The sequence below is a fragment of the Pipistrellus hanaki genome, assembly GCF_964339955.1.
Source record: "Pipistrellus hanaki genome assembly, chromosome: 6".
In the NCBI taxonomy this organism is placed as follows: domain Eukaryota; kingdom Metazoa; phylum Chordata; class Mammalia; order Chiroptera; family Vespertilionidae; genus Pipistrellus; species Pipistrellus hanaki.
Window position 1 is genome coordinate 12,560,224 of NC_140508.1, and position 27,413 is coordinate 12,587,636.

At 47.6% G+C, this 27,413-nt stretch overlaps 1 long non-coding RNA gene and 1 pseudogene across 2 annotated transcripts in view; both read left to right on the plus strand.

The window, feature by feature from the left end:
- Window positions 1-27,413, plus strand: part of LOC311624151 — a 244,719-nt gene that overhangs the window by 28,861 nt on the left and 188,445 nt on the right. The gene's annotated exons all lie outside the window — the stretch shown is intronic.
- LOC311624191 (ferritin heavy chain-like) overlaps window positions 19,866-27,413 on the plus strand; it is a 39,322-nt pseudogene continuing 31,774 nt past the window's right edge. The window contains exon 1 of the transcript in view: window positions 19,866-20,361. The product of the transcript in view is annotated as a ferritin heavy chain-like (transcript). The remainder of the gene's footprint in view (window positions 20,362-27,413) is intronic.

Here is a 27,413-nt window from a genome sequence, read left to right on the forward strand (position 1 = left end):
ATTGCTGTACTGTTGATATTTGGCTCTGTTGACTAATGAGTTTGCCAACCACTGTCCTAGACTGTAAACTAAGACTGGGAGTGGCAGTGGCTATCTCTGGGGTGGTTCTGAAGGTTGAATGAGAGGATGCTAATAATGTTTTGCAAAGGATCGGGCAGACAGAAAACCCCCAGTGAATGGCACTTAGTATTCATTCATTCACCCATCCATCCATCCATTCATCCATTCATTCAACAGATATTTCCTGGGCACCTGTTTTATGCCCAGCACTGTTCCAGCATCAAACAGATACAAAGTCGGCACCCTCCAAGCTGACCTTTCAGCAAAGGTTCCCCCAGGTGTGGGAAGGTGAGGGCAGAAAGCAGAATCGCTTCTCTGCTTTTTTTTTTTTTTTTTTTTTTTAATAAATCTTTATTGTTCATATTATTACAAATGTTCCTCATTCCACACCCCCCCCCCCATTGCTCTCCTCCACCAGGTTCCTACCCCACCCTCTGCCCTTTCCCCAGCCCCCATTGTCCTCATCCATAAGTGCACAGTTTATGTTCAGTCTCTTCCCACACCCCCCTCTCCCCTTTTCCCCGAGAATCATCAGTTCACTCCCCTTCCATACCTCTGATTCTATTATATTCACCAGTTAATATTGTTCATCAGATTTTTTTTAATTCCCTTGGTTTTTAGATTCACTTGTTGATAGTTACGTATTTGTTGTTCATAGTTTTTATCTTTATTTACTTTCTCTTCCGAAAGAACCCCCTTCAGCAATTCATATAATTCTGGTTTGGCGGTGATGAACTCCTTTAGCTTTTTTTTTTTTTTATTAGTGAAGCTCTTTATCTGGCCTTCGATTCTGAGTGATAGCTTTGCTAGGTAGATTATTTTTGGCTGTAGGTTCTTGCTATTCATCACCTTGAATATTTCTTGCCATTCCCATCTGGCCTGCATGGTTTCTGTTGAGAAATCAGCTGACAATCGTATGGGTGCTCCTTTATAGGTAACTACCTGCTTTTCTCTTGCTGCTTTTAATATTCTCTGTCTTTTGCTCTTGGAATTTTAATTATGATTTGTCTTGGTGTGGTCTCCTTTGGATTCCTTTTGTTTGAAGTTCTGTGCGCTTCCTGGACTTGTAAGTCTAATTCTTTCACCAGGTGGGGGAAGTTTTCTGTCACTATTTCTTTCAGTATGTTTTTGATATCTTGCTCTCTCTCTCATCTTCTGGGACCCCCATAATTCTGATATTGGTTCACTTGAAGTTGTCCCAGAGGTTTCTTACATTATCTTCAACTTTCTGGATTTTCTTGCCTTCTCGCTTCTGCGGAGGAGTGTCTTCTGGCTCTTTATGTTCCAAATCTTTGACTTGATTCTTGCGATCTTCCATTCTGTTTTTAGGACTCTGTATAATATTTTTTATTTCAATGTATTCTTTATTTCTTGTTGATCCCTTATTAGTTCTTGTTGATCCCTTTTCATCTCCTCATAGGTCTTATCGACCTTTTCTAGGAAATTCTTGAAAAACCTTATAAGCGTGGTTTTGAACTCTATATCCAGTCTCTTCTTTTCCTCCATTTCTTTTGTTTGTGATCTATTTCCTTGTCTCGGCATTTTCACAGCTTCCCTGAGTTGGTAGGGTGGCTTTGTGTGCTAAGGTGTCCTGTATGATTCAGTGAGTCAGCCTCCCAGTTACATGAGGTGGACAGTCTTGGTGTAGCCCTTTGTGGGCTGTGTGTGCAGTCTTGTTGTTAAGCCTTGCTTGTTGTTGGTATCACTGGGAAGCGTTGATCTCCAAGCCAATTGGCTATGAGGATAAGAAGTGTCTCAGCTAGGAGGGTTTCTGTATTCCACTTGAATGGGGCGGAGTTTTGGGGTGGCACAGACAAGCTTTGTTGAGTCCCACACAATTGGTTGCAAACAAGCTTTAAATTCCTGTCTGCCCCTCCCTAGGAGAGTCCTATTGGCAGCGAACGAGGAAGCTAGCCACTGGAAGGGCTTCTGTGCTCCTCTTGGATGGGGCAGAGTCTCAGGTGGTGCAGACAAGCTTTATTCAGCCCCTCCCTACGAGGGTCTGGTTTTTGAGTCCTGCAGTAATGGCCTCTGGCTTCACACACCTCCGAGAGATCTCTGCCCACTGACTGACAGTCTGGCCTTTCCCTGTCTGGGGCAGTCTATCAGCGCAATAGGGTGGTTCTGTTTTCCTCCCGAACAAGAAAGCCAGCCGCGCATTAGCTGTCCGCCCTCTCTGCGCTCCGCAAGCAAGCCGGCAGCGAACTCTGCGGCCGCCTTTTCTCGCTCACAGTTCTCCACACCTTCACAGTTCCTGAGGGTCAGCACGCCTTCTTTCTCCTTCCCAGATGGTAGAGCCTCCTCTCAGCCAGCCGTCCGGCGCTTCAGGGTGATGTTTCCCCTGTTTTTCAGTTCTAGATTCAAATTTGTTGTGGTCGGCTGCATTCGGGTGTCTACCCTATGCCGCCATCTTGGTTTCTCCGCTACTCTGCTTCTTGCCAGGTGTGGGACGATAGGTGAACCCCTCAAGCTCTGGGGTGAGAGGGTCCCTCAGGCCTCCTCTTGGTTTAGAGCTGGATCTCTCCGCCTCAGCACTGTGGACATCTGAGTCCTGATCACTCTTTGTTGGCGGAGAGGGGGCTGCTTGCTGTGTTGGGGGCTGTTTGGCAGCATACCCCACCCACTAGATGCCAGCAGCACCTCCAAATTGTGAGAACAAAAAATGCCCCAGACCCTGCCCCGATGGACAGCCGCTGCTCTGGATGCACGGAAGTGCCCCACACCTCAGTTTCCTCTCTGAGCTGGAATAACAGCTTTATCTGTTTCACAGTTGTGAGACGTGAGACATGAGTGAAATAAGCCGGGAAGCCTCCATAAAAGTGATCGATGGGCAGGCCGATGCTTTCCCTCCTCCTCTGGGGAGAACGTGGGGGAAGCCAGTGCTCTGCTCTGATAGGTCCTGGGTTTGGCGGGGAAATCTCACCTCATCCTGCCTTGAGGGCTCCTGGTGGTGAGGGGTTCGGGCAGCCACAGCCAATGAGCATCTCTGAGTGATGTATTGACCGTCCTTCCAACCCGGTCTTTGCCAATGAAGAGGTCCAGACAGTTATAGATGAAGGGACTTGACTTTTTAACACGCAATGCAGCCGGAAGTCCGACCCCTCTGGGGAACAAGGAAAGTAGGCTTGCTTCTTGTGGGAAGCTTCTAAAAACCCCAGAAATTCCCATTTGTTCAGGAGGCAGAGTAAAAAAGAAGGAGAAGGAGAGCCAGTCAGAGCATGGGCTGTGGAGACGCAGCCACCAGCAGAGTGGATGATCTGGGCAAATCACGTCAGCGTCCTGGGCCTGTTCCGTCACCTGTCCGACACCTGTCCATCAGGAACAACCATGACACAGCCCCCATTTGGTTGTGAGGATTAAAGGAGAAAAAGCGAGAGAAGAGGATCTTGCCCGAGGGTCAGGAGAGAGAGCTCAATATGAAAAAAATAAAAGCCTGCCCTCTGAGCCGCAGGCTCTGCTGATCCCCGAGGTCCAGGGGACATAGGGTGACCCCTCGTCTGGGTGTGCCAGGACTTAGCCACAAAGGACTTGAGCCTCAGGAAACCCTGCAAGCAGGGATGCTTGGCCACCCAAGGAATGATGTTGGACATGATTTTCTGGTTCGGTGTCCTGGCGGAGAGTCCAGGAGGGTGAATGGGACTGGTGGTGGTTTGAGGAGGGGGGGAGGGGGGAGATGGGCCACTCGGGAGAGCATGCTCTGTGGGCCCGGGAGGTTTACGAGCACTCTCCGTGAAGGTTTAATGGTCCGATGATTTATCCTATCTGCGCGGTCATTGCTCTGAGGAGAAACCTGCTTCTCCCAGCTTCTGCTTTCCTTTACCACCAAACCTTTCATCTTCCCGGGTCGTCTCCAGCCCCCATAAATAACCTCGTTACGGCCACACAAAGACAGGGCCCCGCCTGCAAGACTGGGCTCCCCATCGTGGCTTCCTAAACCAGTTTGTCCAGAGCACGGGACACAGGATCTACTGGGGACATCTGCATGGGTGAAAGGATGTGGGGTGGGAAGGGTAGGTGAGGGGGGTCTGTGGAATGATAAGCTTGGAATCACACTTATCCACTCAGTTACCTTCCCCTGGACAGCTCTGTGTGCTTAAAGCACAAGAATGTCTTCCCCAGGCAGAAATCCTATAAAACAAGGCGGACTGTCATAATACCCGTTAGAACTTTCCACACTGAGGGAAGCATTCTGAAATCTGACTGTCCAGGATGGTGGCAGCCAGCCCCCAGGGACCACTGGGTGCCTGGAATGGTGCTGGGGTGACCAGCTTCTCCTCCCCGGACCTCAGGAGGTGACCGCATTCTGAACCCGGCAGCCAGTGTCCGGTAAGAAGAGAAGAAACACAGACGGAGGAAGAGACGACCCATGAAGACAGAGGCGGAGATCGGAGTGATGTCGCTGGGAGCCACGGGGCAGCGGAACTACCAAGAGCCCCAGGATCTGGAAGAGGGAGGCAGGGTCCTCCCTAGACCCTCAGCGCCTGGCCTGCTGACGCCATGATTGTGGACGACCAGCCTCCAGAACGTGGGGCTAACCCGCTGCTGTTCTAAACCACCCCGTCTGTGGTCACGTGTCACAATGGCCCTAGGAAGCTAATATGCCCTCAAAAGCTTCAATCACTGGGCCCTCTCACCATCCAGCATGTGAGACCTGGGGCTCTTATATCTGTACCCTCGCCAATGCTAAATGGTGTCTCTCTTTCAAAAAAATGTTGTTGTTGTTTTGCAATAAATTGTAGAAAAGTTGCTAAGATAGTACCAAGTTCCCCTACGCCTTCAACTAGCTTCCCTAATGTACCTGGGTACATTTGTCAAAATGAAGAAATTCATGTTGATAAAATCCTACTCACCACTTTACAGGTTGCATTTGGAGGCCACCCCTTTTTCCATCATTGTTTTTTCATTTGAAAACCCACATTGCTTAAAGCCTCCACCCACAGGTTGAGAACCACTGCTGTAAAGCCTAAGACCATCAGAAAACACAGATATTTATATTAAGATTCATTAACAGTAGCAAAATTATAGTTATGAAGTAGCAACGAAAATAATTTTATGGCTGGGGGTCACCACAACATCAGGAACTGTATTAAAGGGTCACGGCATTAGAAAGGTTGAGAACCACTGTCTTAAAAGAAGTTTTATTTTTAAATGAACAGACTTTTATTGATTTTTAGAGAGCGGAAGGAAGAGGAGTATAGAGGGATAGAGAGGTATTATAGAAACATCAATAAGAAAGAAACATCGATGGGCCGCCTCCTACACGCCCTCTACCAGGGACTGAACCTGCAACCCTGGGTATATGCTCTGACTGGGAATTGAACTGGTGACCTCTTGGTTCACGGGGTCAACGTTCAACTATTGAGCCACACTGGCCAGGCTTAAGAGAAGTTTTAATAACCTTACATTTGGACGTACTTCAAACATTCAAAGGACAAACTAATAAAGTAACAGACCTGTTTCACACCATCCAGATGTAATACATGGTTTTATCTACAAGTCCACGCTTCTTTTTCTGTATTCGCAAAACATTCACACTCTGGCCGGGACCAGTTTGGCTCAGTGGATAGAGCGTCGGCCTGTGGACTGAAAGGTTACGGGTTCGATTCCGGGCAAAGGCATGTACCTTGGTCGCGGGCACATCCCTGGTGGAGGGTGTGCAAGAGGCAGCTGATCGATGATTCTCTCTCATCGATGTTTCTAACTCTCTATCCCTCTCTCTTCCTCTCTGTGAAAAATGAATAAAATATATATATATTTAAAAACAAAACAAACAAAAAAAAAAAACCATTCACACTCTGGAAACCAAGCGCTGTGTGCAGCCCGACTATTTCGCCTACTTTGTAATACAGCACAGACATCTTACTGCAAATATATCAATGTGTTTGATTAGAAGGGCTGCCCCGGTTCCCACTGGGATTATGTAGTATAGGAATGTGCTCCATATGGTCTCCCTAAGATCTAGAAAATTCTAAATTCTAAAACACACCCAGCCCCAGGAGTTTCCGAGAAGGCCTTGTGGAATTCACTAAATTACTTTCAAATCTTTTTACTATAGTGTTTAAGAGGAGGAAAAAAAATTATACAGATAGAGCAAGCGTCCCTCCCACCCTCTGACCTCATTCCCTGCTGCCTCCCCAGAGAACCCCCAGCCTGAGGTTGGACTTTATCGTTTTCCTGCATGGTTTTTATCCTCACCCGAGGATGTGTTTATTGATTTTTAAGGAGAGGAAGGGAAAAAGGGAGACAGAGAGAGAGAGGGAGAAATTTTGATCTGAGAAACATCCATCAGCCAGCCACCTTCCACATACACCCCAATCAAGGATGGGACACAAAGCCCAGGTATGTGCCCTGACTGGGAATCGAACCCACAACCTTATGATACGTGGGATGACACTTCAACCAACTGAGCCACTCAACAAGTATATTATGAAAAGAAATGATGTTATTTTGTATTTTTTGCCCTAAGAATAAAGCTCACCTCATCCATTTTCAAGTTTGGGTAACATTTACACCATGTTCTCTGTCTACAATGTGAGAAATCCATAATAAAAAGGTGACTTGAGAAACCCACACATTTGGAAAGTTTAAGTCACATTTTTATAAAAAATCATGGCTAAAAGGATAAGTTCTTATTGAATTTTGAAGGTATTGTAACAGCAATAATGTGCTATACAAAACTTATGATATGCAACTAGGCAGTACCTAGGAACTTAAATGCTTACATTTGAAAAGAATAAGGATGAAAATTATTAGCCTGTCATCCAATGTAAGAAATCAGAAAAGCAGCAGTAGAATAACATTTAAAAGCAGAGGAAGGAAATATTAAAAACAAAGGCAGAAATTAACAAGATAGAAAACAGGGATACAAAACAAAGAACCAACCCAGGCAAGAATTGAAAGTCTAATAAAATTGACAAACATTCACCTAAAATATCAAGGAAAAAACAGAACAGCACAAATAAATGTTAAGAGACTGTAGATATGCAGCAAACTTTTTAAATGCAAGGACATTTTTGCAAATATATCAATGTGTTTGATTAGAAGGGCTGCCCCAGATCCCACAATATGACAATAAATTTGGAAACTTAGATAAATAAATGAATGAATTCTTAGAAAAATATAACTTGCCAAAATGGACTCAACCTGCAGAGTCAGGTTTTTCAAGAATTTAACAAGCTGACTCTAAAATTTTTATGGCTGAGCAAATGGCCAAAAGCCAAGGAAACGCCCATGGAAAAACAGGTTGGGAGTGTCCTAGCCAGGTAGCTCAATGGGTTAGAGCATCCCCTGATCCACCAAGGTTGTGGGTTCAGTCCCTGGTCACATGCAAGAACCAACCAATGGCCCCGGCAGTTGTGCTCAGTGTGTTGAGCATCATCCCACATACCAAAGGGTTCGATTGCTGCTCAGGGCACATGCCCAGGTGGCAGGCTCGCTCCTTGGTGGAAGGAGAGTAGGAGGTAGCCCATTAATCAATAGTCGTGCTCTCAAATCAATGTTTCTTTCCCTACCTCTCTCTCTAAAAATCAATAAACATTCCTAAAAAATTGTAATAATCAACCAATGAGGGCAAAATACTTTAGTGGACATTTCACAAAAGAGGAAGCATGAATGCCCAATCCTATCTAATGAAAGAGTAGTATGCAAATTGACCATCATTCCAACCCTCAAGATGGCCGCCCCCATGTGGTCAAAGATGACTGCCCCCATATGGACACAAGATGGCCACCACAAGATGGCCTGCAGGGGAGGGCAATTGTGGGCAATCAGGCCAGCCAAGGAGGGTATTTGGGAGGGACCAGGCCTGCAGGGGAGGGAAGTTGGGGGGAACCAGGCCTGCAAGGAAGGGCAGTTAGGGAAAACCAGGCCAGCAGGGAGAGCAGTTGGGGGGAGGGGGAGGCCCAGGCCTGCGGGGAAGGGCAGTTAGGGGCAATCGGGCCAACAGGGGAGCAGTTAGGCATTGATCAGGCTGGCAGGGGAGTGGTTAGGGGGTGATCAGGGTGGCAGACAGAAGCAGTTAGGGGCAATTAGGCAGGCAGGCAGGCAGGCGAGTGGTTGGCACCAGCAGTCCTGGATTGTGAGAGGAATGTCTGACTGTTCATTCAGAGCATATTTATCATTCAGATATATTTGCAGTTGGACATCCCTCAAGAGGTCCCATATTGGAGAGGGTGCAGGCTGGGCTGAGGCACACACATCCCCCATGCATGAATTTCATGCACCAGGCCTCTAATCTATATAATAAAAACCTAAATGACCATTATGGCTAAAGGACCAGAATGACCAGTCACTATGATGCACACTGACCACCAGGGGGCAGACACTCAATGCAGGAGCTGCCCCCTGATGGTCAGTGTGCTCCCATAGCGGGAGCACTGCTTATCCAGAAGCCAGGCTCATGGCTGGAGAGTGCAGCAGCACTGGGAGCAGTGAGCAGAGTGGTAAGGGGCAGTGAGCAGGCAGGCAGTAAAAAGTGAGGGGTCCCGGACTACAAGAGGGTGCAAGCCAGGCTGAGGGACACTGCCCCCCCCCCCCCAGTGCATGAATTTCATGCACCAGGCCTCTAGTAAATGTATAAAGTGATGACTAATCTCATTCATAATCAAGAAATGCAAATTAGCCCTGGCTGGTATGGCTCAGTTGATTGGGCATTGTCTCATGCACCAAAAGGTTGCTGTTTTATTTCCCAGTCAAGGCACACGCCTGGGTTTCAGGCTTAGTCACAGGAAGTGCAGGAGGCAGCCAATGGATGTTTCTTTCTCTCTCTCTATCTCCCTTCCACTCTCTCTCAAAAGTCAATAAAAATATATATTTTTTAAATAAATGCAAATTAAAACCACAAATTGAACATTCAGGTGCCTTCAAGGTGGTATGGCCTAACTTATACTATGAATTTTTGCTTCTTCTTTTTTAATACATATTTTTATTGATTTCAGAGAGGAAGGGAGGAGAGAGAGCTAGAAACATCAATGATGAGAGAGTATCATTGGTCAGCTTCCTCCTGCATGTCCCTACTGGGGATTGAGCCCACAATTCGAGTATATGCCCTTGAATGGAATCCAACCAGGGACCCTACAGTCCTCAGGCTGATGCTCTATCCACTGAGCCACACCAGCTAGGACAATTTTTACTTCTTAATCCCTTCACTTTCTTCACTCAGTCCCCAATCCCCTTCCCATTTGGCTACGATCAATCCATTTTCTGTATCTATGAATCTGTTTCTATTTTGTTTGTTTTGTTCTTTAGATCCCATTTATAAGTGAAATCCTATGGTATTTGTTTTTCTCTGTCTGAATAATTTCACTTAGCATAAAATCCATCCATGCTGTTGCAAGAGGTAAGATTTCATGATTTTTTAGGGTCAAGTAATATTCCATTGTATTTACTAACCACCGCTTTCTTATCCACTCATCTGAAGATGGGCACTTGGGCTGTTTCCATATCTTGGCTATTATAAATAACGCAGCTGTGGACCTAGGGGTGAATATAACCTTTTGAATTAGTGTTTTGGAATTCTTTGGATAGATGCCTAGAAGTGGAACCGCTGGATCATAAGGCAGTTCCATTTTTAATTTCTTTAGGGACCTTCATACTGCTTTCCTTAGTGGCTGCATCAATCTTGCATTCCCAACAGTGTACCTGGGTTGCCTTTTCTCTGCATCCTTGCCAACATTTGTTGTTTGTTGATTTACTGATGACAGCCATTCTGACAGGTGTGAGGTGATATCTCATCGAGGTCTTAGTTTGCATTTCTCTGATGATTAGTGACATCAAGCATCTTTTCATATGTCTCTTGGCAACTTGGTGTTGTCACAGAGGTCCCTTAAAGAGTCCTCGTTTTATTTGTTTTTTATTTTTCCTGCTCTGATTGGGTGTTTTCTGCTAACTTGTCTGCCAAATCATTGATTTGATCCTCTGCTTCATCTAATTTGAAATTGATTACTTCTAGTGTATTCTTCATTTCAGATATTGTATTCTTCATTTATGACTGGTTCTTTTTTATTATTTCTATGTCCTTTTTTACACTTATTTGCTCTCTAGGTTCTCACTGAGTTCATCCGTTCTTCTGCTGGTTTCTTAAGCATCCTGGCAACCATCGCTTTTCACTCTGTGTCACGTAGATTGTTTGCCTCCGTTTCATTTAGTTTGTTTTCTTGGGATTTCTCCTGTTTATTCGTTTAGAGTGTGTTTCTTTGTATCTCATTTTGGCTGCCTCTCTCTATCTGTTTTTGAGTGTCAGGTAGATCTCCCAGGTCTCCCAGTCTTGGTGGGGTGGCCTTCCTGGTAGGTGTCCTGTGGGACGCATCGGTCCAGTCTCCCTGATTAGCTGAACTAGGTGCTTCAGGGTGACCTGGTGTGGCTTGGGGAGCCCTCCTGTTGTACAGAGCATGGGAAGTTCAGGAAACACACTGGAAGTAATCGATTATCCTAAAACTGAACCCTCACAACATGGTACCTGGGTGCCACCAAGTGCCTCACTGACCTCCTGTCCTCCAGAACTCAGCCCCCTTCAAGTTGTGTCCACCTCCTTAGGCCTGCCACTCCCATTGAGTGGTCCTGGACCACTAACCACAATGACCTCCAAGCCCCTTCCCCAACCTTCTTCCTCACCGTTTCTAAACATCACTCAGATTATGTCACTCATCCATTTAACCCTCCAACCACCGCTCCTGGCAGTCTCTGAGGACTGACAGGAGGCTCAGCCCCCCTCGGTGAGAGGCACTAGGAGAGGAGGAGGGACTTGAAGGAGCAAAAGGTGGCAAAGCCAGCCCTCCTCTGCGGAGGCACACGCTGAGGACCACTCGGTGGGGAGGCGACCCTCCCCAGGGCTGCCCGGGGGCCCTGAGCTGAGGATGGAAACCACCAGGGGAAGGAGCCTGGTCCCTGCCTCACCCCATCAGCAGCACCTGGTTTTACTGAGACAAACGAGGTCACACAAAAGACAAGAGCCTCTAAGGCCTGCCAGAGTGACCGGTCTCTCCTGAGTTCCCCAGCTGAATGCAGGCTCTTAGTCCCTCTGGGAGGCCCGTGGGTCCTCTGTTCCAGCCCGAACATGACCGACACCAGGACAGAGGGACGAACATGACCGACACCAGGACAGAGGGGCAAACGTGACCGACACCAGGACAGAGGGACGAACATGACCGACACCAGGACAGAGGTGCAAACATGACCGACACCAGGACAGGGAGGCGAACATGACCGACACCAGGACAGAGGGCGTCGTAGAGAGCGAGGGCGGCCCCAGGGAGTGAAGGCAGCCTCTGTGGACAGTCAGCCTTCCCAGTGGCAGGAGGGGCCTGGGAATCAGGAAAGCCACCTCACCCAGGGCAGGCACAAGAGAGCCGCTCGCTCTCCCTGGAGGAAGCTGGGCTGAGGCCATACAACTCCTGACAGAAGGTCCTGGGGAGACCGCACCTGGAGGCAGAAGGAGAGGAGCAGGTGGTGGGCACCACCCAGCCGCCCCTCGGAAGCCGATCTGGAGTCTCATTTGGCTCCCAACTTGAAAGTGGGTGAAAGAGAAGAAGGGAAAGTACCCAGAAAACTGGGAGAAAATGAACTGAATGACGTGCTCAGGACAAAGTGCCCCTCCCGCAGACCAGGTGTCCTCGCAGCCTGAGCTGCAGCCCAGCAGTGAGGCTGGGAGCCCGGCCCCTAAGATGCTGGGGACCCACATGGGGAGCAGTGCAGCCGGCTGAGACAGGCGGGAGGGGGGAGGCCACAGTGAGCGGCCACAGGGCTGCTCCTCAGAAGCGCAGCCAGCAGCCCGGAAGGTGGAGGAGGAGGGGAGGAGGCAGTGGAGGGAGCAGGCGCTCTTCCAGGAGAAAAGCTCAGGAAGGTGATGGCGCTCTGGGCCCAGAGGCTCCCGGGCTAAGAGAGTGATCACATCAGACAAATGCCGCCCAGTGTCCAGTTCCCGCCCAAGCCTTCGCCAGTGGAGGAGGGAGGTCATGTGGGAAGGCTCAGGGCTCACGGGTCCGTGAGGGTTCAATTCATCTTCAGAGCCGCGGGCGCAAGCACCCACCTCCATGCACAGGTGTGGCTGCGTCTCTCTACACTACTGATCTTGGGTTTCTTTCCAGTCCAACTCCTGTTATTCAGTCGATGCTCAAATGGCTCATGTTTAAGTTGAATAGGATTCTAATGCTTCGCACGTAGTTTTTAAATATAGACTTATTTAATATAATTCATACATTGCATTATTTTCATGTCATTGGACCCTTTACATTTACATAGTATAAGTGTTGTATTTTGACTTCAATAAAAGGTCCACTTTTTTCTAAAATCATCATTGAAGTTTGACATGAATAGATTTTAAAACAATAGAGATGACTTGCTGTATGCTATGAGCTCTGAAATTTTGTAAAAGCAACTCAATATTTAGTCTGATAAATTTTAATTGTGTTATTAAGTAGAATTCCTCCTCCCTAACACACACACACACACACACACACATCTGAACAACAAAACAACCTACTCTTTTCCCTTCCCTGTGTTGGCACCAATCACGTGGCTCTAATCGTGTGAGCTTCTCTGCAGAGCTCCAACCTCGCTTATTCCCTCTTCAGAGCATCTGTGGTGCCTGCTCCCACAGCTGGTGTTCCCCAAGATGTCCCCATGCCTGTTCTTCGTTATTCAGTGTTAGCTCCACTGCAACCTCCTCCAGGAAGCCTTCCCTGACCATCTTGGTGAGAGTGCTACCCTTCCCGAGTCATGTCCAGCACACTGTCTTCGATGCACTTACTGCTGGCCAACATCACCTCCTTTACATTTGTGTGCGGATCTGTCATCTGTTCCCACATGTCCCCTCCAACAGGACAGCAGCCTGCAGCTCCTGGGGGAGGCCTTGTTGGCAAACCCTTGAGCCCAGCATGCAGCCGAAGGGCAGGCGGTAAGTGGGCAGTGACTGCATGGATTTGTGAACGCGACTCTAGAGGAACGCATGTCATTGGGCACGTCTTCCCCCTGTTTAGCGATGAGGAGACCAGGGCGCACGCTGTCCAAGATCAGGTGGAAACACAGGGCCCACCTCCACACACCCTGCTCTGACCATCTCATCCTCCAGCTGAGATCGGAAAGGAAGAAGGGCCCTCCCATTGCGGTTCCCCGTTACTGACTGGCTTTCACACTCCGCCCTCACCTCCCTCAGACTAGAACCAGCCTTTCCTGAAGCCGCTGAGAATGAAGCTGACAATTAGACAGCCTGGGGTCACTGGGGTAAAGGGGGGAAGGCTCAGTGTTACTCTCAGAGATGAGGTGCATCTTCACCACGGAGACAGTGTGAGGCCTGAGTCAGCTCAGCGAGGGGAGCCTCACAGAGACAGGACTGGCGACCAAGGTCCAGTCCCGGTTAAGGGCTAAGTTGAAAAAATGGCGGCTCCTGGCGCCAAGGCCAAAGATTGTGGACAAACTCCTCCTCTGCAATCGAGGTGTCGGCAGGAGGGACGTTATTTTTATTTATTTTTTTTTCAATAAATCTTTATTGTTCAGATTATTACAATTGTTTCTCCTTTTCCCCCCCACATAACTTCCCTCCACCTGGTCCCCACTCCACCCTCTGCCCTTACCCCCCTCACCTCCCCCCCCCCCACACACACACCCCGCTGTCCTCATCCATAGGTATATGATTTTTGTGACATTTAAGAGTCGGTTTTTCTGGACAGGATGGCCCCACCCCACTGCTCTCCCCACAGAAGAGAAACCTGGCATTCCTTCCTGGGAGAGCTTCCTTTCCAAACCCTGGGACTCCGAGGAGTCTGTTTTCTCTGTAAACAAGGCAGCCATCCCCAGCGTGGCCTGCGCGGTCTCCTCCCAGGCAGATGGTATTTGGTAAAAAATGGAGGTGAGGGGGTGGCAGAAGGAAGGGCGGAAAGGATGGGGAAGACGCCAGAGGAGCCCTTTTTGTTTCGGAGAGTGTGACAGACCGTCACCGTGAGCCCCACTTCTGTTCTCTGCTCGGTGGGAGCATTTGTCCAAAGGTGCAGCCTCACGCTGTTACTGATGTTGATCAAGCCGGGTTCCTTCCCCGAGCCCCGATTCCAGGAGGTGAGTGGGTATCACGTCACTTCCTAAACAGCAGTCTCCAGGGCTGGGACAGCAGCCAAACACTTTCCCAGGTTTTCTCTCTCTGTTCCCTTCAGGGTTAAATACTTCCTGTCGCCTCGGGCCTGGTTTTCTTTCCAACTAATCTGGGATCTATTGGCTTCTGTAATCTCAACAATCTGGCATAGAGTACCGGGCAAGGGCAGCCTGAATGGGTGAGTAGGTAGATGAAGGGATGATGGATGGATGAGTGGATGGATGGCTGCATGGAAGGATGGATAGATGATTGGATAAGTATGTGGGAGTTAGGTAGGAAGGAAGAAGGAGCACATCCTTTGCAAAAAGCTAAAACATTACAGATAAAGCGAAAGCCCTCTTTGATGATCTTCCTCCCAATTTCTTTTTGTCCCCCTCCCAATGGGAACCAGGTCTCCAGGGCTTTTTCCTTGCATGTCCCTGTGTAAATAAGCGTCTGTAAAGAATACATGGCATTGGTTTCTGTTTTCTGCGTTTTGTCTTACAACTTGTTCCCGTCGGCCTGTAATGGATGGCAGTTCACATAGACCCGTCCCTTTCCCCTTAACTAAACGGCGGAACAGCTCTATAGTTTGGGTCTGTCTCATCGCTGCACTGTCTAGTTCCCTGTTGGTGGACACGTAGTTGTTTCCAGTCTTTCCCTCTCACCAGGAACACTACGGCCTCATCCCTCTCCACGTGCACAGGGCCCTTCTTGCCTCAGCTTGGAAACGGGCATGCGATGGAGCAGCCGCTACATGAGAGCCTGGGCTGGGGTTTTAAATGCGGGTCTTTGGAACCTCGTGTCCCTTCTCCGTGGGTGTAGATGTGACCTGTGGGAAGAGGAGGGCTCGGGAGCCAGTAGAACGCATCCCACCAGCTCTGGCCCTCGGGCAAGTGGCTTCTCTTTCAGAGGTTGGGCAGCCTCAGTGGCACCCTCGTGCGACCACGTGAAGACTGACTGGGTAGCCTGTGGGTGGGACACCGCCCCTGGGGAGCCCTCGGAAGGTACAGATGGTCACTGTCCAATACAGTCTCTTCCTGTGGCCTCATGGGACCCTAGGTGTCCAGTTCAGACTCTCCATGCTGCTAGCTTTTAAGGTTACTTCTGGCAAACTCTTTCTAATCTAAAGGGACATACAATCCCGAGTCAAGGCTTAAGAAAAAGCGGAACATTTGGATTTCCTGCCAGTTATAAGGCAGCATGAGCTGGTGAAGCGTGGAGCTGGGGAGAGCAGGAGGTGTCTAGGAGGCTCATTCCGACAAGATTTCGGGCTTTTCCCATCAACCCAACCTGATCATTAATGGGAGCCAGGAAGAAGCTCCGGATTCGTGATTGCCGATTCCCGAGGTACCGGCCTCCAAACATCTGAAGGCAAAACCGTTTGTTAATTGCCGTCTAGACAGTTTATTGCGGCAATAAGATCAAAACCCAGAATGCTAAGGTTTGTGGTATGAATCATGCAGACTAAACAATTGTTTTATTGCATTTACAGAGAAGTTGATTTATAACGTCACCGGGCAATAACATTCCTTCATGGTTTCGCGGGAATAATTCTGCCTCTTTTGTGCCGCCGTGTGACAATCCCACCACGCTGGGCTGTTAAGCTGTGTTCTCCGTCCCATCTAAACAGTCCCCCATCGGATGTCTGGTTGTCATCCAGGGCCAGTGCTGGCTCCACCCTGGCAGAGCCCCGGGGAGAGCAGGCAGCCGGCCGGGGCAGCCTTCCAGGTCCTGCCGTCACAGCCGCTCTGCCCACCCTGGGGTGCCTGGGCGGTTCCTGGGCCCCACAGCCTCCTGTCTTGTTTGTTGGCAAAGGCCGATGGGCCGGCTTCCCCTTTAGAACTGGGTCCCGGGTGCAACGGACAGAGCCAGCCAGGTCTGTGGTGCCTCCGAGGCCCCGGGGCCGACTGCTCCCTGCTTGGTCGTGAAGATGGACCCCTACGTCTGCTCCTGAGATTCCTTTGGGATTAGCGCTTACGTTTAGCTCACGGATACATTTTGCGTTAACTTCTGTGTGTGGTGTGAAGAAAAGGTCCACTCGTTTGCCTAGGACAAATATTTCATTTTTGTTGTCCCAGCACAAACACTTCGTTTGGTGGACACCCTCAGGTGTCATTGCCAAGGGCATCTCTGAAGCCTGGCCACGGTTAAGGACAGCTCCCCGAGTGATCTAGGATTCAGAACCCCGTTCTTCTTCCCTACGGCCCTGCGATCTCTCAGGGCACCTCATCCCTCGGAGCCTTCATGGCCTAAAGTTCTAAAAAAAGGCCTGGCCAGTGTGGTTCAATGAGCATCAACCTATGAAGTAGGAGGTCACAGTTCTATTCCCGGTCAGGGCACATGCCCAGGTTGTGGGAGGCAGCTGATTGATGATTCTCTTATCATTGATGTTTCTATCCTTCTCTCCCTCTCCCTTCCTCTCTCTGAAATAAGTAAATAAAACTTTTTTTAAGTTATAAAAGGTGAATTATACTAACAGCACATTCTTTTTTAAAATATATTTTTATTGATTTTAGAGAGGAATGGAGAGGGAGAGATAGAAATATAAATGAGAAGAATCATTGATTGGCTGCCTCTTGCATGCCACCTCTGGGGATTGAGCCCACAACCTGGGTATGTTCTCTGGGAATCGAACCATGACCTCCTGGTTCATAGGTCGATACTCAACCACTGAGCTACACCGGCTGGGCTACTAACAGCATAGTCTTCTAGGATTTGTTTGAGCCCCAGTGAGAATAAATGTAAAGTGCTAGTGCAATAACTGGGACATATTGGACAAAGGTTGATAATTATTTATTACCAACTAGCTGCCTAGTGCATGAAATTCATGCACTTGAGGGGTCCCTCAGCCCTACCTGCACCCTCTCGCAATCTGAGAGCCCTTGGGGGATGTCCAGCTAGGCCTGTTCCCCCATGAGGAGTGGGCCTAAGCCAGCAATTGAACATCCTTAGTGCTGTCGTGGAGGTGGGAGAGGCTCCTGCCACCGCAGCTGTACGCTCCAGCTGTGAGCTGGGCTTCTGGCTGAGCTATGCTCCCCCTGTGGGAATGCACTGACCACCAGGGGACAGCTTTTGTGTTGAGCGTCTCTTCTCCCCCCCCCCCCTCCCCGCCCCGTGGTTAGTGCCTTCTCGCTTCTGTGGAGGAGTATCTTCTGGCTCTTTATGTTCCAAATCTTTGACTTGATTCTTGCGATCTTCCATTCTGATTTTAGGACTCTGTATAATATTTTTTATTTCAGACAATGTATTCTTTATTTCTTGTTGATCCCTTATTATTTTTTGTTGATTCCTTATTATTTCTAATTGATCCCTTTTCATATCCTCATAGGACTTATCAATCTTTTCTAGGAAATTCTTGAAAAACCTTATAAGCATGGTTTTGAACTCTATATCCAGTCTCTTCTTTTCCTCCATTTCTTTCATTTGTGACCTATTTCCTTGTCTCGGCATTTTCGCAGCTTCCCTGAGTTGGTAGCCTTAAAAGTCTCTGTGTTCTGCTTGGATGGGGCGGAGTTTCAGGGTGGAGCCTACAGCCTTGGCTTCTGTCAGTCACGTCAGCCTCACCCTATGTGGCTCCTGAGTCTCAGTGTTTCTCAGGGTCCTTTGATACTCACTGCAAGCACCTCTAAGAGTGAGGTGCCCTTGAGTTTCGCCTGCTACCAAACAGTCTAGTCTCTCCCCTAATGACCCCGGAACTGGGGTTCAGTTCAGTTGGAAGTGGGGTTCAGAGCAGTCTGGAGCTTTTGTCTCCTTTCCATCAGGGCAATCCCGCGGCACAGCCAACCGTCCCTTCTCTGCGAGCAATGTGCGCGCCTCCGGGGGCTCTGCCTTTCGCCACTCCCCTGAGATTCCGTCTCACAGCCCTGGCTTCCTCTGTATGTGCCTGAGTCCCCAGGGTCTGGCCTAGAACTGGGGTTCAGTGCTGTCAGGTCTGGGGTTCAGCACAATCCAGAGCTTTTATCTCCTTCCTGCTAGGGAATGCCATCCAGGCACTCAGCCGCCCCCCCCCCCCACTTCGTCCTCTCCGTGCGCGCGCGCCGCATGTCTCCGTACCTTAGGCTTTTACAGCCCCTCTGACTTTCCTTCTGGTTTTCTCTTTCCTTCTCGTTGTAGAATTTCCAGTCAGTCGACTTTCTTGTAGCTCTGGGCAATGTCCATTTTATATTTTAGTTGTATTTTATTGAAATTGTTGTGTGCGGCTGTGGTTAGGTGTTTACCTGTGCAGCCATCTTGGATCCTCCTCTACCTTCCTTTTAAAAAATAGAGTCAGCCAATGAATACATAAATAAGTGGAACAACAAACCAATGTTGCCCTAGCTGGTTGGCTCAGTGGATAGACAGTCAGCCTGCAGACTGAACGGTCCTGGCTTCTATTCCAGTCAAGGGCATATGCCTGGGTTTTGGGCTTGACCCCTAGTAGGGGGTGTGTAGGAGGCAGCCAATCAATGATTCTCTCTCATCATTGATGTTTCTCTCTCTCCCTCTCCCTTCCTCTCTGAAATCAATAAAAAATACATTTTAAAAACGTTTCTCTCTTTTCCTCTCTCTTTTTAAAAATCAATACATTTTTAAAAATGCATGAAACTTGACAGCAGCTCTATTCACTACGGGCTCCAACTGGAAACCACACAGATGCTCCTCAACAGGTGGCTGGGTAAATTGGGCACATGCACATTCGGGGTGGGACTCAGCGACCAAAAGGAACAGGCTGTGATACACTCAACAGCCTGGATGGACCTCTGGAGAAGGATACGCATGAACACAAGCCAATCCCAAAAGGTTACGTACCATGTGATTCCGCTGATGTAACGGCCTTGAGATGACCAAACTCTAGGGATGGAGGACAGGTTAGTGGTTGCCAGGGGTCAGGGACAGAGTGAGGGGTGGGAAAGGGGTTTGGTTCTGAAAGGGCAACAGGAGGGACCCTGGTGGTGATGGAAATGGCCTGTGTCTTGGCTGTATCAGTGTATCCTGGCTGTGACATTGCACTAAACCTTTGTGACCTGCTACCACATGGGAACTAAGGAAAGAGTACATGGGCGCTCTCTGTATTATTTCTTCTTTTTGTTTGTTAATCCTCACCCAAGGATATTTTTTTCGATTGATTTCTAAAGAGAGAGGGAGGGAGGGAGGGAGGGAGGGAGGGAGGGAGGGAGGGAGGAAGGGAGGAAGGGAGGGGAGAGAGATAGAGGGAGGGAGGGGAGAGAGATAGAGGGAGGGAGGAGAGAGAGAGAGAGAGAGGGAGAGAGAGAGAGAGAGAGAGAGAGTGAGAGAGAGAGAGAGAGAGAGAGAGAGAGGAACATCAATGTGAAAGAGACATTGATTGGTTGCCTCCATGGAGTTGGGGGAGGGAGTATGGGAGGGGGCTGGGGTCAGTTGAACCTATAACCCAGGCATGTGCCTTAACCGGGAATTAAACCAGAGACACTTCAATCTAACCACTGAAAACACGGGCCAAGGCTGCACTGTTTCTTGCAACTGCATGTGAATCCACAGGTCTCTCCGAGTTAAAAGTTTACAGTCCTCACCAAAGTCCCAGGGGATTCCTGCTTCTACAGTCTCTGGACAGAACTGGGCACTCAGCCCCCATCCCAGCCAGTAGCTGAGATCCAGCCTCTGCCACTCTTCACAGTGCCCTGGGAGCCCCTCAAGGCCCCCCGCCATGGCTCCAGCACCACAGCCGCCTCTCCTCTGAAGCCACGCCTCTCCTCCCCCACCCATCGAGATGACTGTGATGACCGTGATGACCACGTCCACCTCCCAGGTGTGTGGGAACTGCTACCAGGACTGGAGGCCGCCATCCACTGCCAGACCAACCTGGAACTCTATACCACCTACTCTACCTGTCCATGTCTTAGAACTTTGACCTTGACGATGTGGCTTTGAAGAACGTTGCCAAATATTTTTTTCACCAACCTCACGAGGAGAGGGAACGTGCTGGGAAACGGATGAAGCTGCAGGACCACCGAGGTGGCCGCATCGTCCTTCAGGATGGCGAGAAACCAGACCTAAGAGTTGGGAGAATGGGCTGAATGCCGTGGAGTGTGCATTACACTTGGAAAAAAGTGTGAGTCAGCAATTACTGGACTTGCACACACTGGCCACTGACAAAAATGACCCTCATCTGTGTGACTTCCCTGAGACTCACTACCTGAATGAGCAGGCGAAATCCATCAGAGAATTGGGTGATCACGTAACCAATAGGTGCAGGTTGGGAACACCTGAATCTGGCATGGCAGGCACACCCTGGGAGACAGCGAGGAGAGCTAAGCCTCGGGCTAGCTTCCCTTATCCACGTGGGTGACATCCTGATCACCAGAGCAGTGTGTGCATATTGCAGTTACTTTTATCTTTTCTACTAGAGGCCCGGTGCACGAGATTTGTGCACAGGTAGGGTCCCTAGGCCTGACAGGCAATCAGGGCCAATCTGTGGGGCAACCAGTGGGACAATCAGGGGGCCTCTGCTGACACTTGCCTTGGCTGGCCTGACGCCGCCTGCTCACCAGCCCCACGCCCCCACTGTCACCCCTGGTTGCCTCCCTCTGAGGGGTGATTGCCCCCCCACCCCCTCCGCTGGCACCCGCTGTGTCTGGCCTGGGGCCTGTGGGCTGGGGGCAGCTCCTGCATTGAGCATTTGTCCCCTAGGGGTCAGTGTGCATCATATTGGCCAGTCATTCCACCAGTCCTTCTGCCACTTGGTCAATTTGCATATCAGGCTTTTATTATATAGGATAACTTGTACCAATTCATCCACTCATGTCCTTCATTTATACCATTCCTTCAAATAAAGTAATTTGTACCTCCTATCCCCCCAAAAAGTTTAAGTAAATGTGTGTGTATGTATGTATATATACATATATATAGAGAACATTGAATTATTATAAAATTGTTATGTCTACGTGTCAAAAATGGACTAATGCTGATTGGTACTCTCACACGATTCAGCCTAGTGTTTTTTTCCCCCTCAGCTGAGTGGGTAGCATCCAGATCACAGTTTGGCAGCTTGCTTTTTCATTTCACTCCACCACACGCACAATATTCCGTATCAGTATAAACACAGCTGCCTCCAGCTGCAGCAACACAATGCGCATTCTGGACGGCCATCACTTATGTTGACAGCTTCCTCTAATGGACATTTGGTTGTTTCCATTATTTAGCTTTTACATGGGAGGCTGCGATTTATTTCCTTGAACATACATCATTTGTCCCGTGTTCAGTCAGGTCTTTCTCTGAATTTCCAGCAGAAAAATTGTTAGGCCAAAGGACATGTACATCTTTTACTTTAGTAAATGTTGCTAAATACCCTCCAAGGAGGTAGAACCAATTTTCACTCCCACCCAGGAGGCCAGGCCAGGTAGGCGAGGTTCTGCTGCCCCAGGCCTTGCAAAGACAGTGTTATCAAACTTCAATATCTGCTAATCTGATCAATGAAAAAAAAAAATGATATCTCATAGTGATTTATATTTGCATTTTTCTTATAATGCCTAGGGGTCCAGAATCTTCTCTTACACAGCTCGTGAACCTGATCTACATATTCATTTGCAATGCCCTAAAGGGATTTTTTTGTATATTTCTTTTTATCACATAGAGTCTTTGCATACAGTGTGTTTGCATAGAGGGGAAGATTAAGAAATATTTGAAGATTAATTGCCACACCTGGACACAATCCCCAACCCCTCTGAGCCTCACCCTCACCTCCTCAGGCTACAAGGGAAATCAGAAATGGCTTTATGATAACTGGCAAATGGAATTGGGTAGCAGGCAGGGTCAAAGAATGCTGAGGGTTGCTTTGCCTAAACCTTCAATAATATTTTTGTAGGCTTCTGGGCCTCTAGACTCAAGGGCCTATGAGCTCTGCTCGATCCAAAGAAAAATATGGAATTCATAAATGGCTACAAAATGTATCATGCTGTCATCTGACACTGACCTGAATTTAGTTTTTAGGACCTTTTCAATCTTAAGAGCAAAATATTCTATTCTTAACAAATCAGTAGTCACACATTTAATTTTCAACGTTTCAAAATTTGCATGTATAAATTATGTATAAAATATGTTCACATATAATATAGAATATAATATTTTATAGTAAAATATATTTTATATTTAGTAATATATTTATATTAATATAGTTTATATATAGTATAGTATAGTTAATATATGTAGTATCATGTATAATATATATAGTAACATATATAGCAAAATTTAAAGGGCTGTTTATTATACCTGATCATTTAACATAAGACTGAGACATTCACTGAAACATTAACGGAAACATTCATTGCACTCTTGGCCAATAACAGATACACAAGAAAATGACAGAAGCTTCTTATTTTAAAAAATGGGTGGGACTGAGGCTGATAAGCCTTTCATGCATTCATGAATACTAACTGGGAAGATAGTTTGGAATATTCCAGATGTTTCCTTCTTCTCTCTCCCCCTCCTCTTCCTCCTTTCTCCCTCTCCCCCATCTCTTCCCTCCTCACCCTCCTCGGTGCTCCTGGACAGCCATCAGGGCCCCTGGAAGCCTGCTTATGAAGCTGGCCCACTGTATGCTCAGCTATGGTGTGCTCAGGACTGATCCCTTCGCAAAGGCCTTTGTTTGGTGATTCCCTCTATACACTGGGACTCGGGAAAGACGCCCCTTCTGGGAAGTCTTCCTCAGTTGGTTCTAAATATTTACAGAAGCAAGTATTATTTTCTATCTTGTTTTCCTTTCTTCTTTTTCTCAAGCATAATTCAGATCTCAGGAAAGCGTGAGGGAGATAAAGGCAATTGCTATTGTGTTTCCCCGAAAATAAAACATCCTCCGAAAATAAGACCTACTTATAGGTTTCCTTCTGAATGAAATATAAGGCATCCCCCCGAAAATAAGCCCCCCCCCCAGGCTCTGTCTCAGAATGAAAATTAATTTACCATAAACTGGTCACTAGGGCCACCCCGTCTAGCAACCAGTGATGTTACTCAGAGTCCTGATGTCACTGCTGTGTGGAGGCAGAGCGGAGGTCGGAGTGAGCCGTGAGTGCGGGGCGGGAGTGAAGAGACTTTCGCAGATGCGTGTAGAAGAACAGGAGGATTAGCTTGGATGGGACCCAGCGAAGGTGGTGAGTGCTGGTCTGTCTCTGATGACGCTACCTGATGCTTGCAGCCGCCCTCATGATGACTGAAGGTTCTCAGTCAGTGGCAGACCCTGCTCCAGCTCAGATCCAGGCCCCAGCAAGCCCAGTGACAGTCCCCAGGCAGGCCCCAGGGGGTAAATGTCTGATAAAGGGGTAGGGGGGATGTCTGGTGAAGGTGTTCAGTGGCACAGGGGTAGGGAGAGGAGGATCACTTAAAATGACACAAGAGGATCAGAGGGGGCAGTCAAAATGACACAGGAGGATCAAAAGGGGTTACTAAAATGGTAATCCCCCCTCTGATTCTCCTGTGCCATTTTGATTCCCCCCTCTGATCCCCCCTGTGTCATTTTAAGTCATCCCCCTCCCCCCACCTTGATACTCCAATTCCTTTTTTTTACCCCTAGAAATGAGCACAAAAAGAAAAAGCTACTCCGTGGAGTACAAGAAAGGAATCGTGGAAGACTCTTGGGGCCAAAATCTTACTGCTTTCTGCAAAGAGAAGATGTTGAGTATCCCATTGGTCCAAAAATGGTGAGCAGAGTATCGTAACCTCATTGAACAAGTGGACAAGGGAAATGCTAAAAAGCGCAAGTGTGGATCGGGTCGGCAACCATTATTTTCCGAGCTGGAAGACCTGATCTGTGAATGGGTTGTTGACAGGAGAGCAGAGGCTTTGGTTGTGAATAGGGCTCAGATTCAAGAATTTGCCCTTGCAATGGCACCACAGTTTGACATAGCCCCCGAAGACTTCAAAGCATCACAACACTGGCTGGATAATTTCCTTCAGCGAAGTGAACTGTCTTTAAGAAGATCTACAACATTGTTTAGGTTGGAAGATATTCAAGTTATTAAGCGAACATTTGCATTCAAGTCCTTTATTGATGATACTGACTTCTCTAAATACAATCTTTCCAACATGATTGCTATGGATGAAACTGCAGTGTTTATGGGCCAATCATCTCAAACAATTGAACAGCGGGGTGCCTCCTTAGTGTACATTCCCTCCACTGCTTACGAAAGTGCACATGTTTCCTGTATTTTGGCAATTCGTCTGGATGGCACTAAAATCCCACCTTTAATCATTTCGTGTTTTGGGCGTTTTTATTCTTGAAACTGAAAAAGCCTGGGCCACACAAGCAGTTATAAGGAAGTGGGTCAATTTAATGCTGCCGCTTGTTATGCGAGGGAGCCAAAGATGTCTGCTAGTCTGGGATGCAGCCAGCACTCACCACGGTAAAGACATGAAGACATTTCTTCACGAAAGAAAAATAGATCAGATAATGATTCCTGCAGGAATGATGGCCTATCTCCAGACTCCTGATATTGCAATAAACAAGCCATTCAAAGACAATTTGAGCATGGAAGTTAATGACTACATTGAAAATAGAATGGAGAGAAATCAGCATGAAAACTTTGTGAAACCTAAACTGCAAGAAGTAGTGACATGAGTAAAGAATTCATGGGAGAAAATCACTGACAGTTGCATTGCAAATGCACTGCGAGCAGGCTACCTTGACAAGAAGTACTCATTTAAAGATAGTGCTATTGCTAAACATGAGAGATTTGGTCCACTCATTCTGAAAGAAATGGAGTCACAAGAAATTCACCAGGAAATTCAGGAATTGGATTGTTATGATGATGTTCCAGAAGATGATGACATGATTGTCATTGAATAAATGAGTAAATTCTTGATACTGTAAGATTCACAGTTTGTCTGGTTTGTGTTGATAACTACCGTACTACCATACCGTATACAGGTAATAAATTTCCTTTATTTTCATTTAACAATAAATGTGTACCATATTCTTCTTTATGGAAAAATAAGACATCCCCTGAAAATAAGATCTAGCACATCTTTGGGAGCAAAAATTAATATAAGACACTGTCTTATTTTTGGGGAAACAGGGTAGGAAACAAGGTATTTTTGGCTTCCAGACCATGTAAACAATTGAGGTTTTTACAAGTATGCGGCACCTTTTCAAAAATTCTGTTTTCCAGGTGTTGGGAGTGAGGCCTACAGCCCTGGAGACACAGGAGATGTTCTGGTTTTGACCCATTTCCTCGTCTGCTCTTCCTGTTCCCTTTGGTTTCAGTAGTTGGGTAGGAGGGTGGGATGGAGGAAGGATGAAACCAACTCTTTCCTATTCATTATTTCCATCTGAAAATAAAAAATGTTTTAAATGTGACAGTAGATGGTATAAAAGCAAAATTACAGAAAAATTTTAAAATGTGTTGACTTTGGAGAGAGAAGCATTGCTCTGTGGTCCCACTTATTTATGCATTCATTGGTGGAGTCTTGCATGTGCCCTGCTCGGGGATCGAACCCGAAACCTTGGAGTATCAGGACGATGCTCTAACCCACTGAGCTACCTGGCCCGGCCCAACATCACAGAAATGTTTTAATTTAAATATTCTCTGTAAAGAAAACTGGCGGGACCTCTAGGGAAAGAAGGCTGAGCCTCATAAAACGAGACAGCAAAGGATGGAAGGGCAATAAAGGGAGCATGGGGGTATGTGTGGTGTCCCCTAGGATGGAGAATGCCCCCGTCCTTCCCTGAAAAGCTGCCTTCTTTTCATGGGAACCCTGGGTTATTGGGCTCCCAATGAGTTCCCCAGATGGAGTTCCCATGCGTGAGGATTCTCAGAGGAATAAAGAGAACCCTAGAGGCTGCTGTTTGTTTTGTTTTGTTCTTGGTTCGGCAGAGTTTTGAATAGGTAATGCTGCCAAGTGGTTTGAGATCACAAAGTCTCACAAACAGTGAAAAGTCCCTTAAGGACTGTCCTGCAGCCTGTTTCCCTGCCCCTGGCGAGCACAGCTCCTTCTGTGTAACACTCAGTGATAGGCTGTGAGCGCAGAAGCCAGCATACACACGTCCTCCAATTCCCTCCCCTCTGCACAATGTGAACAGGCCATATAGGTTGTGTGGCTGGCCTTCCCGGGATGGCCCCTTGGTTTTGGCCATTGTTCCGTCTCAGTACCACGGAGCTCATCAATCTTTTCTATGGCTACATAGTGTTCCACTGTAAAGGTACCTTAATCTGTTTAACCGCTCCCAACCCGCGGGCCTGTGGGCGCCCTTTGATCTGCTGCTGTTACAAACAGCGCTCCCCTGACTAATCTTGGGCAGACGTCATTTCACACATGTGTGAGTAATTCGAAGGGCGCATCTCTGCGAGTGAAATTGGCAGATCAAAGGGTTTATTAGCCCATTTGTGGAGAGGAAGGACCCGAGGTGCCCCTGTCATTTACAAGGCCGGCTTTTCATGCCTTCGGTTTCACAGCCTCCATATTTAAATTTAAGATACCCAAGTAATACGTTCACAGGTTCCCCCTGTTGATGAAGCCAATAAAAAAAAAATAATTCAGAAAGATAGAGGGTAACGTGTGAAAGTGCCCCCTGAATGCCCTCCTTTCCTCCCACCCCCCCAGACCTCATCACCGCGTCATCCTCAAAAGTAACAGGGAGCAATGAACACGTATGATTCCAGACCTTTCTGAGCGTTTATGTTTCTATTCATACAGAGCCGTCCCTTCCTGTCTGTGAGGGGCTGGTTCCAGGGCTGCCTACAGATCCCAAAATCTATACACCTCAAGTCCCTTCATTAAAGCAGCACAGTATTTGCACATCATCTATACACATGCTACTGTATACTTTCAGTCATCTCTAGCTTGCTTGTAATACATAATACAATGTAATGCTATGTAAATATTTTTTGTACCGGAATGTTTAGGGAATTAAAACAACCAAAGGAAGTCTGTGCATATTCAGTACAGACACAACTGTCGTAGGCCTAACTACATAGTACATGGCAGCAACAAAGTGATCTTCATGTTAATGCTTTAAAAAAATAATAATAATTTTAGCCCTAACCGGTTTGGCTCAATGGATAGAGCGTCAGCCCAAGGACTCAAGGGTCCCAGGTTGGATTCTGGTCAATGGCATGTACCTTGGTTGCAGGCACAAACCCAATACGGAGTGTGCAGGAGGCAGCTGATAGATGTTTCTCTCTCATTAATGTTTCTAACTCTCTAGAAAAAATCCCTTCCTCTCTGCAAAAAAAGTCAATAAAATATATTTTTAAGTAATAATTTTAAAGAGGGAGGAGGGGAAAGAGAAAGAGAGACAGAGAGACAGGGGATCTGAGGGGTCAGTCCTGCAACCTTGGTATGTGCC